Here is a 13325-nt window from a genome sequence, read left to right as displayed (position 1 = left end):
CCCAGAAAGTAAAAAACACAGTTGCCCAGATTGCCGAATTGGTAAGGCATTCGAGATCTAATCGAAAGGCGTGGGTTCGGTCCCCACTCTGGGCGCGTGTTTTTCTTTCTTACTTTCTTCCGGATATTTTCAAAAAATTGTAGCTTCATTACTTTTAGTAAAAAAAGAGAGCCCAACCCCACCCCTATGCCTCATTTTGTGTTGTAGACTGCAGACGTATCTTTCTGTATTTCCTCAACGAGCCCCTCATTTCCTTACTGTATTATTCTGCGAAAGCCTAGCGAGGGTCTCGGCTCTGGCAGCCTTGATGCATACGGAGCAGCAGAGGGCTTCCCGCCAGACACTCGCTCATGACAGGCTGTAGACGTTCTTGTCACGCCCCGGGGGTTGAAAAGAAGGTCCCCTTCTCCCCGTGTAGTCAGAGTGGCGCTGGCTTGTCACAAGAGAAATGTTGCTGGCTAAATGTACAAGTTTCTGATTTCGAAAACGAATTGTAGCAACGGAGGTAACTCCACATCGATGAAATACATCCTTTCAACGGTCAATGTGCCAAGCAATACAAATATAATGATCGTCATTCTCAACAAACCCTAATTGCAGGTATATGCAAGCACATGGTGATACCATTTGGAAAGTGTTACTGCAATATGAACGTTTTAATTTTATATAATATTTATAATTAAAAGCACACAAATAAAAAGGGCAAATAAAGTGCATTATTTTACAACTTGCAAATGTTAATTACTTTTTTAAAGCAAAATTCTTGTAGTACATTGTAGTTAAAAATACTTTTTTAAAAGATGCACAGCTCAAATACGTTGTTAAGAAATTATATTTTGAATGTGCGCTCTACAAAATTGCTTCATCTTCGGATAAATTGCCCTAAATAAATGCGTAGTTAAGCCCGCTTTATGTTCAGAGGGACATTGCTGGAGGGTTTAAATTATCTCGATCCGATCATTTTAAGGACAGGAGCTTCATGCTGCTCGTGGCGGCGTAACGCCCCCACTGGCGTATTTAAAAACCGCAAGGACTGCTCCCACGGGGATCCTTGCCAATATTAGAAACTCTTACCATAGCAGGTACGGTACCGTACGGCAGCGGGTACTGGGACCCGACTGCATATGCGCGCTTCCATTCATGAGGCAATCATCCCGATTTGGAAGAAATTAATAAACCAAATTGCGCCTGCTGAGAGGTGGCCTTAGCCGCTCAGTGTTCGCGCGCGCATGCGTAGGCAGGGCCCGGTGCGAGCCGCCGTAGAAGTAATTGTCTAACCGCAATTCTAAAACTCTTTTATAACTCAAGTAAAGGAGCGGTCTGATAAACAACTCTTCGCGAAGACCTGCGTTACAACTATGAATGCGGGCGCGGTGTTAATCAACCTATCAATTGCGTGATCCGCGCACCTCAAATCCGCAGCGATAGATCCACTAGTACTGGCAGGTCAACACCGAATGAAGCTTGCCGCGGTGTTGAATGGGAAATTAATCTATCCCCTCAAATCGTTCCTGAGGGCCGCAGGCACCGTGGGAGTTTTCCAATTTTTAATCAATGTTTCCGTGTTAAGTGTATGATACAACATTTCATTGCTTTCTGGTAGTAGTTGTGCCCTAAAAATCTAAAAACGAAAGCATTGCAAATGGGGGCAACAGGTAATCAGTGTTATCTCGGCTAACCGTCACTAATAACGAACCTACTAATACACTAATCGGGCTACAAAATTATATTATAGTGCTGGGGAAAAACGTCAATTTTTTTATATTGCAAAGAGTCCCAGAAAATTTAGAGAGCGGAACTCATTGAAACGAAAATGGTGGAAAGTTGGCTCTTTAATGAAGCAATTATGCTTTTTGATTTCATTCAAGGTAACACAAAACGGTGTGTATGCCTACTATAATAATTTGCTATAACTTTCGGATCAAAAAACAAAGGCACAACAAAGAAGTGCCGTTTTGCCCTTGGTTTCGAGTGTTATAGGTATCAAGGTGAAGAAATGTATGCAAATTGAACATTGGCATCCCTCATATAAATTTCAGTTTCGGTCCTCTCAGTGAAGGAGGATGAGCAGTGGTGGTGCGTTCGGTATAAGAAGACGAGGAATCAGACATACTTTGATTACTTGAATCAAATTTGGACGTACTACAGTGGCGCTATTCTTAAGTTTAATTCCGGTTGCAGGCGGCCTTTCGGTTCACTTTTGACAACTGCATTTGTAAAGACATCCTAGACAACTAACAATTGTTTAAAGTATATTTTATGCATTTATTTTAATGTAGTGCGAAAACCTATACGTGATAAGCTTTTTGTGTGACTCAGTTGAAGATTTCATGACATAGTGACGAATATCGAAATATAGCAGCTGCAGCAGCAGTTCCTTGTGGATGTAGAGCGTAAACAGCTCTACGACTGCTCAGTTGTTTCTTGCTTGTATCACGGTTTTCATGTGTTTGACAAGACTGAGTATAAAGATGATAACATATTACCTATGTCAGCATTTGCTCAATGGCGGTATATTAACGCGAGCTTTTTCGAAGAGCCTCGAATAGTTCGCTACATCTTTGGCAATTCGGTGGTACACTCCGGGAAGAAAAGTTGTGACTGGTCGGAATTTCTTCCCTTAACTACGGGTCTGCTTCGCGCCATGTGTACAAGCGTTACACTTGTATGTACAAGCGTTACACCGCCAGCAGAAACTTCGGAAACACATCGGTAAACTTGCGCCGTGACGGATGGCTCGGTATGGGTTTCAGCAAGTGAACACTTGTTGTTTAGTCTGTGCAATATCGTCAAACAGCTCAACACTTGGTACAATTAAAAATATAAATAAGTTCCGTTCATTTTCTTATGGAAGATCGTACGAGCCCGACTGATGATGATGATGATGTTGATTAGAAGCCCTGCCTTTGCATCGGCACGTCCGTTTTCATGAACTGGCTTGCCAGTGTTACTTTACTTGTTTTCCCTACCCTTCCCGAACTTAATGGGTTATCCTCCTCCCTCCCTGGTTTTAAAATCCCATCGCTATACCTTTCCTGCCCTTGCACTCTTGTTTACCTCCCCCCTTCTGATTCTATTTCGGTATATTACTCATCCTAGGTTCCACTTTCTCAACTAATTTTCTTCCACCACCACTCCAGCCGCCTCTTCGTCTCCTCTATTGCCCTGAAGTTGAAGCTCCCCTCACACGAAATCCCAAAGCCTCCGTCAACATCGCTTCCCCGGTCGCCCCGTTGCGGTCGTATCTCTGTGCAGTCTATGACAATATGCCCTACGCTTTCCCGATCCCCGACGCAGCATGCACAAGTTTTGTCCTATTGCTCCAGTTAGCCGTGATTGCCCGTGTTATCAGACACCCCACCCGTGCTTCAAAATGTAATGCAATGCCTCGTGTATTGCCATAGAAACGTCCTTCGGGATTTCTAGTTTCTCTGTTCTATAGGCATCCAGGGATTTTCCCTTCCATTCTCTGCATATAATTCGTCTTCTCTGCTGCTTTTACATGCTGTTAAACTGTTGTGTATACCCTACCTTCCTCTACCGAATTTCACTACACCTTGGTGAGCTGTCTGGTCCTCCGTCTCCACCGCGTGTCCGCTCCCCATATACAGGTACTTAAAAACTCTCGCTCCAAATTTTTCTCCTCCACGTCATGCAAATTCTCCGCAAATTTTATCTTGCTGTGCGCCTCCCTTTTCTCAAAGGAAGACCAGCCCATATCCTCTTGTACCGCATCATTCGTAGTTTTGCTATGGGCCCCTAGGGCCAGCCTATCTAACGCCCTCTCATTTACCTCCAGGTCCAATTCGGTATATTGTTGCATGCACAGAACCGAAGCTCAGAAAATCAATCCTGGTACCATGACCCCCTTCCATACTGCCCTTACCACCTCGTATTTGTTGTACCTCCACAGTGCTCTTTGTTTCATAATGGCCGCGATCCGTCTTCCTTTTGTTTTGAGGTGAGCCTCATGTACATGGCGTAATCTTAGCGTCGTTACGCCATACAACTAAATAATTATACTCGTTATCCATGGTATTTCTACTTATTTAACTGATACCGATTTGTGCTCCGTGTGGTCGTTAAAAACCATGATACCTGATTTTTATCTGCTAAAAGATAGCCCAAGGTGCTTCGCTTTTTCCCCACATATATCCATCAGGCCCTGCATACCTGTCCAGTCGTACGCCATCAACTATATGTCGTCTGCGTGCATTAATCTTGGAATTCGAAGCTTCAGCACCTGTCCGTATTTAATGCATGATAAATTGAATACCAGCCACTGCCCTCTAACTTTCTTTCAAAACCTATCAAGTAGTTTATAAACGGAAGTGGAGAAAGAGATTAACTTCAAAAAGGCTTGTTTTTCGGCTAGTTAGTATCTATACATAATGTAACAATAGCGCTGAACTTAACACGACGACGTCAAGATCAAGAAAAAAGGACACATGAAACGGTAGATGCGCTACTAACAACTGTGAAAAGATTAAATAAACAAGACAACATATAAATACTCTTGCCACCTCGTATCACCACCAAGTGCATGTTCGAATCATATCTCCTCATACAACCATTCTTTTTCTTCAGATAATCAATCTCTTTTTCCAGCAACCAGACTGACGGAGCACTGAAGCACTCGCCTTCGAGGCCAGAAACCAACGAAAATGCTTTACATATTTCCCTTGTAACCCTGTCCCTTGATTTGAAGAGCGCCTTCGTGTTTGTGAAATCTGGAGTGCATTTGCACTTGTAGTGCTGGCCAGATTGCCAGAAATAGCCGTCTCCTGACACAGCGCGCGATGCTCCTTCAACCGTTCATTCACACAACGTCCTTATTGTCATATGTTTGCCTTTTTGCAGCAAGCAGGATCTTTTAAACTTTTCTTGTAAACTATGAAAACTATCGTGCAAAGGAACCTGGCGAGACTACCCGTGGATGATCCGTTCCTTGTCAAGAAGTCTGACGAAGTTGTGAATTTTCTAATGGAGTGTACACCTTGTCGTGCTTCTCTATCGATGTTTCGGATTTTTTTATGGTGTGCCGCGCACCACCGCTATGGCTACGGTAGAACAATGCATTGGTGCCTGCGGATGCGTTAGATTTCAGAATGAATGCGCTATGACTACCAGAGCTTTCCTAGACCTGTTAGGCCTGTACCTAAGGTCATTGTACCTAGAGTTTGATGGGGCTTTTTTTGTGCAAAAAGATGGCATCAGCAACGGACCCTGCATTGCGCCTGTTCTTTGCGACATCTATTTGGCACAGGGAGACCGTGTGTTGTAGGGGAGCCTTAAGAATTTTGGTGTAGTCAGATGCTTCAGATATGTGGACGATTTCCTCGTGCGCTTAGCTTCTTGAGGCGATACTGATGGCATTGTCCAGAATGTGTTGGATGAGTTTAAAGCAGCGCATGAGGGGTGAGATTTCACGTTTGAATTTCCCGCAGATAACTGTCTTCATTACTTAGATTTAAGGCTTAAATTCCAACATGGGCACACTTGCTGGTTTTACCATACCAGGGGAGAAAAACAGCTGCTTCCTTTTGATTCTGCGCATAGTGAATTAGTAAAGCGAGGCATAGCCAGAGGTCGTCTAACGCAAGCGATAAAAAATCGTCTTATCATGCCGTGGGACAAAGCATTGACATCCAAACAGCCAGGATCAGAAAATGTGGTCATCCGGTATCTTTAATCGGTTCTGTAACAAGATCGATTATGTACGCTGTTGTTTATGAAAAAGAATCGACGGGTGACCGACCAGATAGACGTGCGGGGGTGATACCGTATATTTATGGTTTGTCCCATCGCTTGAAAAAAATTGGGGTAGACATTACATACAGGTAGTTGTTCCGCACCAGATATGCTTGGAAGCATGAGCAATCGGGTTAATAAAGCGCTGGAGGCCAAGAAAATCGGAACTAGTAGAGATAGTGGTTGTGGTGTTCTGCACTTGTGAAAGTTTGTGAAGTGCTCTGTTGGCATAGTTTACAAGATCCTGCTTGCCTGCTAAAAGGCATACATACGACAATGAGGACGTTGTGTAAACGAAAGGTTGAACGAGCATCGCGCGCTGTGTCAGCAGACGGCTATTTCTGGAAATCTGGCACAGCACTGCGACAAGTGCAAATGCACTCCATATTTCACAAAAACGAAGGTGGTCTTCAAATCAAGGAACAGGGTTGCAAGGGAAATATGTGAAGCATTTTCGTTGGTTTCTGGCCTCAAAGGCGAGTGCGTCAGTGCCTCGTGAGTCTCGTTGCTGGAAAGAGAGATTGATTATCTAAAGAGAACGAATGGTTGTATGAGGTGATATGATTCGAACATGCACTGGGTGGTGATACGAGGTCGCAAGAGTATATATATGTTGTCTTGTTTATTAAAACGTTTCACAGTTCTTAGTAGCGGATCTACCGTTTTGTGTGTCCCTTTTTCTTGATGCTGACGTTGTCGTGTTAAGTTCAGCGCTATTGTTACAATATGTGGAGAACGAGGACATTCTTGTTTCAAACCCTTGTAGATGTGCAAACGCCTTTTGTATGTTTTCCCCTCCCACACTATTTGCACTTGGTTCTGCCGGTATGCTCCCTTAGTAATTGAATGAATTTTGCCCCACTCCCTCGTGCTCAAGGATACTCCACAACCGCTCCTAGTCTATATTATCAAAAGCCGCTTTGATGTCCAGAAAGGCTAACCATGAAGTACATCTTCGCCACCTGTATGAACTGACTTACTACAAATAATTGTCATCTAGCAATCTGTCCTTTCGAAACTCATTTTGAAGTTCGGCTACCATTTTTTTACCTTACTCTGGTTCAAATTTCACTGCCTGCATTCCCAACCTGAATAGCACGGACGTGACTGTGACTGGCCGATACGAGCTTGGCTTAGTCTTGTCTCCATTGCCCTCATATATTAAGTTCATCCTCCTAATACGCCACGTGGCGGATATCGGTTTCTTTTGTATCTCCGTGCTAATGGCTTGTAGTAGCCTTCCCTTGCTCTTTGGAAATAATTGGTTGACCAACTTCATTAGTATCCCATCCGTGCCCACAGCGGTTTGCTTTGGGACCTTTCCCTCTGGTTTTCCCCATTTCAGTTTGTAACCTCCTATCCCCAGACCTTTCACCCTCTCATCGTGACATCGCTGTGGCGCTGCGTGGCCGCTCTATCAGCATTACAGACATTCGGAGTGATAATTTTTATGACGGTGTGCCAATGCTTGCTTTCCCCTGAGTATCCGGACCGCTCAGTTTTATATAGTAGCACCTTCTGCGTGACCCGTGCGTTTCCCTAATGCGCGGACATGGTTCCAAAACTCTTTTGGTGCGTCTCTGCTCCTCCCTCTTATTCGCGCCCCCGATCGCTCGCTGTCGGCCTTTAACTTCGCCTGCATCAATAGTTGCACTTTGCTTATATTGCTCTCATTTTGTGTTCTCCTCATCCTGCTGCCTTCCTGCCCTATTGGCCTGCCTGTGTTCTCTAGATGCCTGTTTCCGCCTCTCTATAGCCTAATTTATTACTGCGTTGCACGAGCTTCTTGACGTTTTGTTTCCTTTCCACTGATTTGCACTTTCTGCCTTAACTATTTTTTGCATAGTTATGATGAGCGTATTATATTCTGTTGCTCCAGGATTTCTTTCTATGTCGGTTTCTACACCTTTAGCATATCCGCAATTTGTTTTCTCCCTAAGTTTGTGTACTGCTCCACTCAGTGCTGTTTCGTCCATCCCGGCTTCCCAAATTTCATTTGCATAGACTTGCGGTCAGGGCCCAGAGTGTTACCCCCTTCATCATCTATATTCATTTCCTCCAACCATTCATAAAGTCCCTTCGAGGGAAGGCAGTAGTCGACACTCGACTGTTTCCTACCACACTCCCACGTGATTTGACCCTCGAATTTTTGTTTCCTAGTTACTATGATCAGGTTATGTTCCTGACACATACCCAGCTTTAGATATCCGTTGTTATCTGTGTACCTGCTCAGATCTTCAATGTGGGAGTTCATGTCCCCTACCAATAGTACATCCCCGGAACGTTTCAAATCGCCAATGTCCATTTGTAGGCACACCACCAGGTTTTTATTTTTTCCGTACTGTCCTTACTCGTCCATACGAAACGACGCTGCTAGATACCTCCCTACCTCCAACCATTCCTTTAACACACCCATGCTCGTTACAGTAGTCTTTCACTCTTTTCCAATTTTCCCCCTGGCGTATAAGCATACGTACTCCTCCGGCTTTTTCTTGACCGAGCCCTCCTATTGCAACCTTCCTATACATACCTAGAGAAGGCAAGCGTTGCAGGGGGCGGCAGAAAGTTAGATGGGCAGATGAGATCAAGAAGTTTGCGAGGAAAAATTGGTCACAGTTGGCACAGGACCGAGGTAATTGGAGAATAATTGGAGAGGCCTTTGCCCTGCAGTGGGCGTAGATAGGCTGGTGATGATTATGATGATGATGATACATACTCACCGATTACCGCAAAAAAGCCACTGCATGCTTGGCGTATCGCCACCCGATGGCTTCTCCTACCTGCTCGCTGAAGTGGACTCCGTCCGCTGGAACACCCTCTTCCAGCCAACTCGTCGGACGTCAGTATTGATGTCACTTACGGCGAAATCTATCGCGTTATCGAGATCCCGTATCTCCCTGTTCACTGTCATCACCTACCTCCCCACATGCATCCATCTGTCAGTAATCTATGGTACTGTGCTCACGACGACCTGCACCGTTTGCCACACCGTTCTGAGCTCCGTCACTCCCTTCTGCAGCTGCCTTCGCACTCCAGCGCCCCTTTATTGCAGATCCTCATTGGTTCCTTCGGCTATAACCATGAGGTTCTGCCCCTGCATATTTTCGCGCATCTTGTCCCTCGCCTTTTCCTAAACTAACCTGACCGTCTGACCAAGAAACACGCCCACCTGCACTCTCGTCTCCCCTCACCTATCCTCTAATCTCCCTCTCGGAGTACCGCATGTTCGAATTACCTGCCACGGTCAATATGCGCCGATGTCAATTGTTTTTGCTGCCCCCGGCGTGGACAACTGCTCCGGCTGCGCCTGAGTAAGCCTGACCTCCTTACCGCTGGGTCCCTTTTCGACCGCTACTTTTCCTTGTTACGGCCGCACTGGTACTCCCTCTGTGACCAGCGCTGCCCTTTCCTTCATCGTTTTCCTTAGGGACAAGCCCACTCGGCGGAGCTGCGTTGATGTGCGCGCCAATCTTGGCCGGAATGGCATCCCTTGTCGCTAGCTTGTCCTTCGTCCGCACTACCTTCTCCTCGAGTGCCTCCCGTTGCTTCCGTTCACCTTTCAGATCCTCTTGTAGCGCCTGAACTTGCATGCAGAGCTGCCGTTGTTCTGCCTCGAGCCGGTCGAGGCACGACGCCAGCAGACACATTCTGCAGATAAAATATTATCCTTCCACCTCCTAGACCAACTCTAACCACGTTTCTTCGAGCGGGTGCTCGCGCTCGCACCCCATGCCACCACACCCGATTCTTGTTAGGCGGCATGCTAATCGACGAGCCCAGGCGCGCCCAACTCGAGAATATTCACTGCTGCGGTATCCAGCGCAGTCCACGTAACTCACAAAGCAAAGCCAAGTGTAACAACCACTTGTCACATTTGGTTCATGCGTTTTCCTATGTTAACCTCTCCTGCTCCTTTCCACCCAGCCCTAGCGCCTAAACCTACGTCGGTTCTCTCTAACGCATTGCCAACCTGCCAACGGAATAACAAAATTTAAACATTTATCCGCTTTCGTCATCGGTGTCTCTTGCACGTTAGTACCGTCTGCCGCCAAGCCCACTGTCTTTTACGTCTAAAAAGGCATCTTAACTTTGCAGCCTTTGTGAAATTCATTTAAATTGGTTAAATGAATTGCAAAATTGCAAAATTTTGTAATGAGGAGATCCTATTCATAAAATTTCACATCCATGTCATCTGCCAATTACCTTATATAAAGCTAATTTTGTTCATTATAGAAGTGGTTCATTATGTTAGCATGTGCAACGCGCGTAGGCATTGCATTGAATTAGGTGCCAGCATGACAAATTCGGATTTATGGGTCTGAAGGAGTTAGTAAAGTGTCCAACGCGGATCATTGTTAGAAATTGTTATAGAAGACAGTCTTCATTGTCTATTCAAATGAGAAAATTTTAGTGTCTGCCCTATGTTCGTCCATCGGTCCTTCCGTCCCTGCATCCGTCTGTCTGTCAGTCTGTCCTTCTTTTTTGCGTCTGTGTCCGTCTGTCCCTACGTCTGTTCATCTGCCTGTCTGCATGTGTTTCGGTTTCTGTTTCTCTCTCTGTGTGTTCCTAGATTCCACCTGCTTGAGAAAGTGAAAAATCCTTGAGCAACCCGTATATATGGGAAAGCATTTTGAATATCATAAAACTGGACAGACACGTCATGTTTTTAAACATCATTCAGCAAAACGATAAAGGTTTGCTTCTATCAAAAAAGAAGGTCAATAGATAACTCAGTGATGCTGTGTGCTTTTAAATAAACGGAAATGTATGCGATGCTGTTGCAATGTCAAATTAAAAATTTCCACACATTTGCCCACTTCACTGCAAATATCTTTGGAAGACGGCGGGTTCCTGCCGCATCTGCAGGGAAACAGCACTCATCACTTTCCCACCAACGGCTTTTGCTATTTCCGTCTCTTTTAATCTCCCCATGATGAAAGAGGGGAGGTTTGCTGGATTGAAATTAAGTTTTCCTCATTACGTTGCTTGTGTCATCTACTAGAACCTTCCGTGATTGGTATGTTGCACCACTGCCGTGAGCTCCAGGGCCCCGCGAGCCCTTTGTAATTAAGGGTTCAAATAATATTTACGCATATTTTAAGTCTCTATCACAGATATCAAGCACATACTTATTTGGCATGAAAAGAGCACTGCGAGTACCAAAAGTGTTTAGATGCTCTGCCTCAAATATGCCTGTTGCAATTGTTTGAACAACAACGTTGACAAACATGGCCTGCTTATAAACGTACTTGTAACAAAACGTTTTGCCGAAAGACAGCTCTAGTTCATGGGCTTTGTTATCTCGTGGCTGGAAACACGTAATAAAAGACAGACAGACAGCAGACGTACTTAGAGAATGGCATTTTTGGCATTTACGAATTCCAAGACAAAGAATCATCTGAGAATTTAAAGTTTTTTCTACCTATTGTGACATCACAAACAGCGCAGTTTTCGTTTTCGGGGCCGCCTCGAACGTAATTGGGCACTCACCGCAGAACCGTTGTAACGTCTCTGCGTAAATTCTACAGATCTTGCAAAAGAATCGGCAGGTGAGAGTTCTCCCCTTGCCACCCTCTAGCGTGAGGGAGAGGAATCCGTTAATGCGAGACTATTATCTACACTATCGGTGGATTTGGGAGCTAGTTTCCACAAGACCGCAAGTTGGTCGGTGTACCTCCTCGTACTCTTAGGATACGCGCTACGTACAGCGGACATAGAGAAAGGCTTCACCTGCAACTGATCCCTGTAAAACAAGAGGCTGCCGCTTAGCCAAGACATGTCTGGATAAGGAAAGCGAAAGCACGGTTTGGCCTAAGTAAATCTTGGATTTTTTTGTTTGACCTGCCAATTTCGTTTTCATTAGTTATAATGAAGTAGGCACTCATCGTGAAGCCAGGTATAAACGCGTTGCCTCTGTGGGTGACTGGACATGGCTGTAGGAACTTACTGCTTTCGCGCAATGCTAAGAGAAGATGCACTCAGTAGCTCACATTCTTCGAGCAGCTCGAACTGGATAGTCTAGCACCGCGCTCCTTAGCATGGCACACCGCGACTCACGTGGTCAGGTGGCGAGAACCTGTGGTCAGTGCGTGCACCAAGCGGCCTGCGGTGGCGGAGCTCGGAGCGGTGAGTCACGTAATTCGTTGCCAAGGCTTCCCTAAGCTGTGGTCAAACGACGGTCAAAATCCTTACTGGGGTAGCACTCAACACCAAGTCAAAAATTCGAGGCATAGGCGGAGATTACGGTCTTAAAAACAAGGTTGATTATGTCATTTATGTGTGGCTCTGGAGATGACAATGCACGCGACGCACCCTGTATCTATCAATCAAGACTTAAAGGAAGGATTTTGAACAATATGAGTTGCAACAACAAAATTGGCATAAGCCTCTTCTTCAAGATATTGGTATTTAGATTCACGGTTCTACTTGCGCCTAAACTGCGATCGTGCGCAGGGCAGCAAACGGTGGATACGGCATATGACGCGTATTCATGAAATTCAGCCCATCCTAACTTTCCCTGTGAACAGAAACATGCTCATTAAACTTAGCAGAGCCAGGGTCTGCGAGGGCACCGCTGAATAAAGCTAAGGAAAGGAAGAACACGAAGAATTGCCAGTTTAAACAAACACCGAAGTAACTGGTACAGCCCAGTGGGTAAATGTCCTTTTAAATAATTTAAAGTGGTATGGTAGACGCTTTGTGGGTATTATTCGTCCCACAGTTGTAAAAGGAACTATACACTCTCACAAAAATTGAAAGCGTATGAACATCCAATTCAAGCATATCAGGCACTTCCTTCTCTGTCACGCGGCTCTCCGCAAGTCACACGCGGTATGGTCTGTAGGAATAAGTTATTAAGAACCGAGACGACACAACAGAGAGAAGCTTAGGAGCGATTGGGGGCACATAATTGCGTTGTCGGCAGGAGTGGTGAGTTGTAAACGCCCGCGGCCAGCGCCGTCGAACAATATATAAGGGGTGTCATACGTGCGCGCACTTCGAACACCCGCGTACGGGGACGCGTGTTTTTGTCGGCCCTCAAAGACGATCCCCATCCACATCCCCCCACCCTTCCTGCTTAGTTCGCGCCGGCGCCAAAGCCGTAAGGTGTCTACGTGTCCGTGATACCTGGGAAGAAACAGGCCGCCCCCCGTCGCGCCGGCGACAAGAGGGCTATGCTGTCGGAAAGTCAGAATGAGAGTGATGATGTCTGAGTAGGGAGGAATGAATCGCATTGCATGCAGAGAGAGGGAAAATCACTGATCTCCACTAGAGTTGCTGGATGGCGCTTCCAGCTCTCCGGCGCGCGGCCGCCGGAAGTTTGAGCGCTCGTCCCGGAAGTCGGCAAATGGCCGCCATTCCATCATAGCGCACGCTACGTATGGGCTGGTTTCGCGCGCATTCCGCGAAAAAGTCCTGCTTTTTGCGCCGTCAACTGCACAAGCGGACAAGAGAAGTCGTCTGGGAAGACGTTCCACTTGTGGGTATTACAATATTCTGTACGACGTTTCTTATACGCAGCGAAAGGCAAATGTCATATCAGTGTGATTTTTAAGCTGTGGCTCTTGTTACGC

Source organism: Haemaphysalis longicornis, unplaced genomic scaffold, assembly GCF_048455015.1.
Source record: "Haemaphysalis longicornis isolate Haplotype H1 unplaced genomic scaffold, Haemaphysalis longicornis Haplotype H1 scaffold_15, whole genome shotgun sequence".
NCBI classification, from domain to species: Eukaryota; Metazoa; Arthropoda; class Arachnida; order Ixodida; family Ixodidae; genus Haemaphysalis; species Haemaphysalis longicornis.
Note: the sequence above shows the minus strand (reverse complement) of the source record.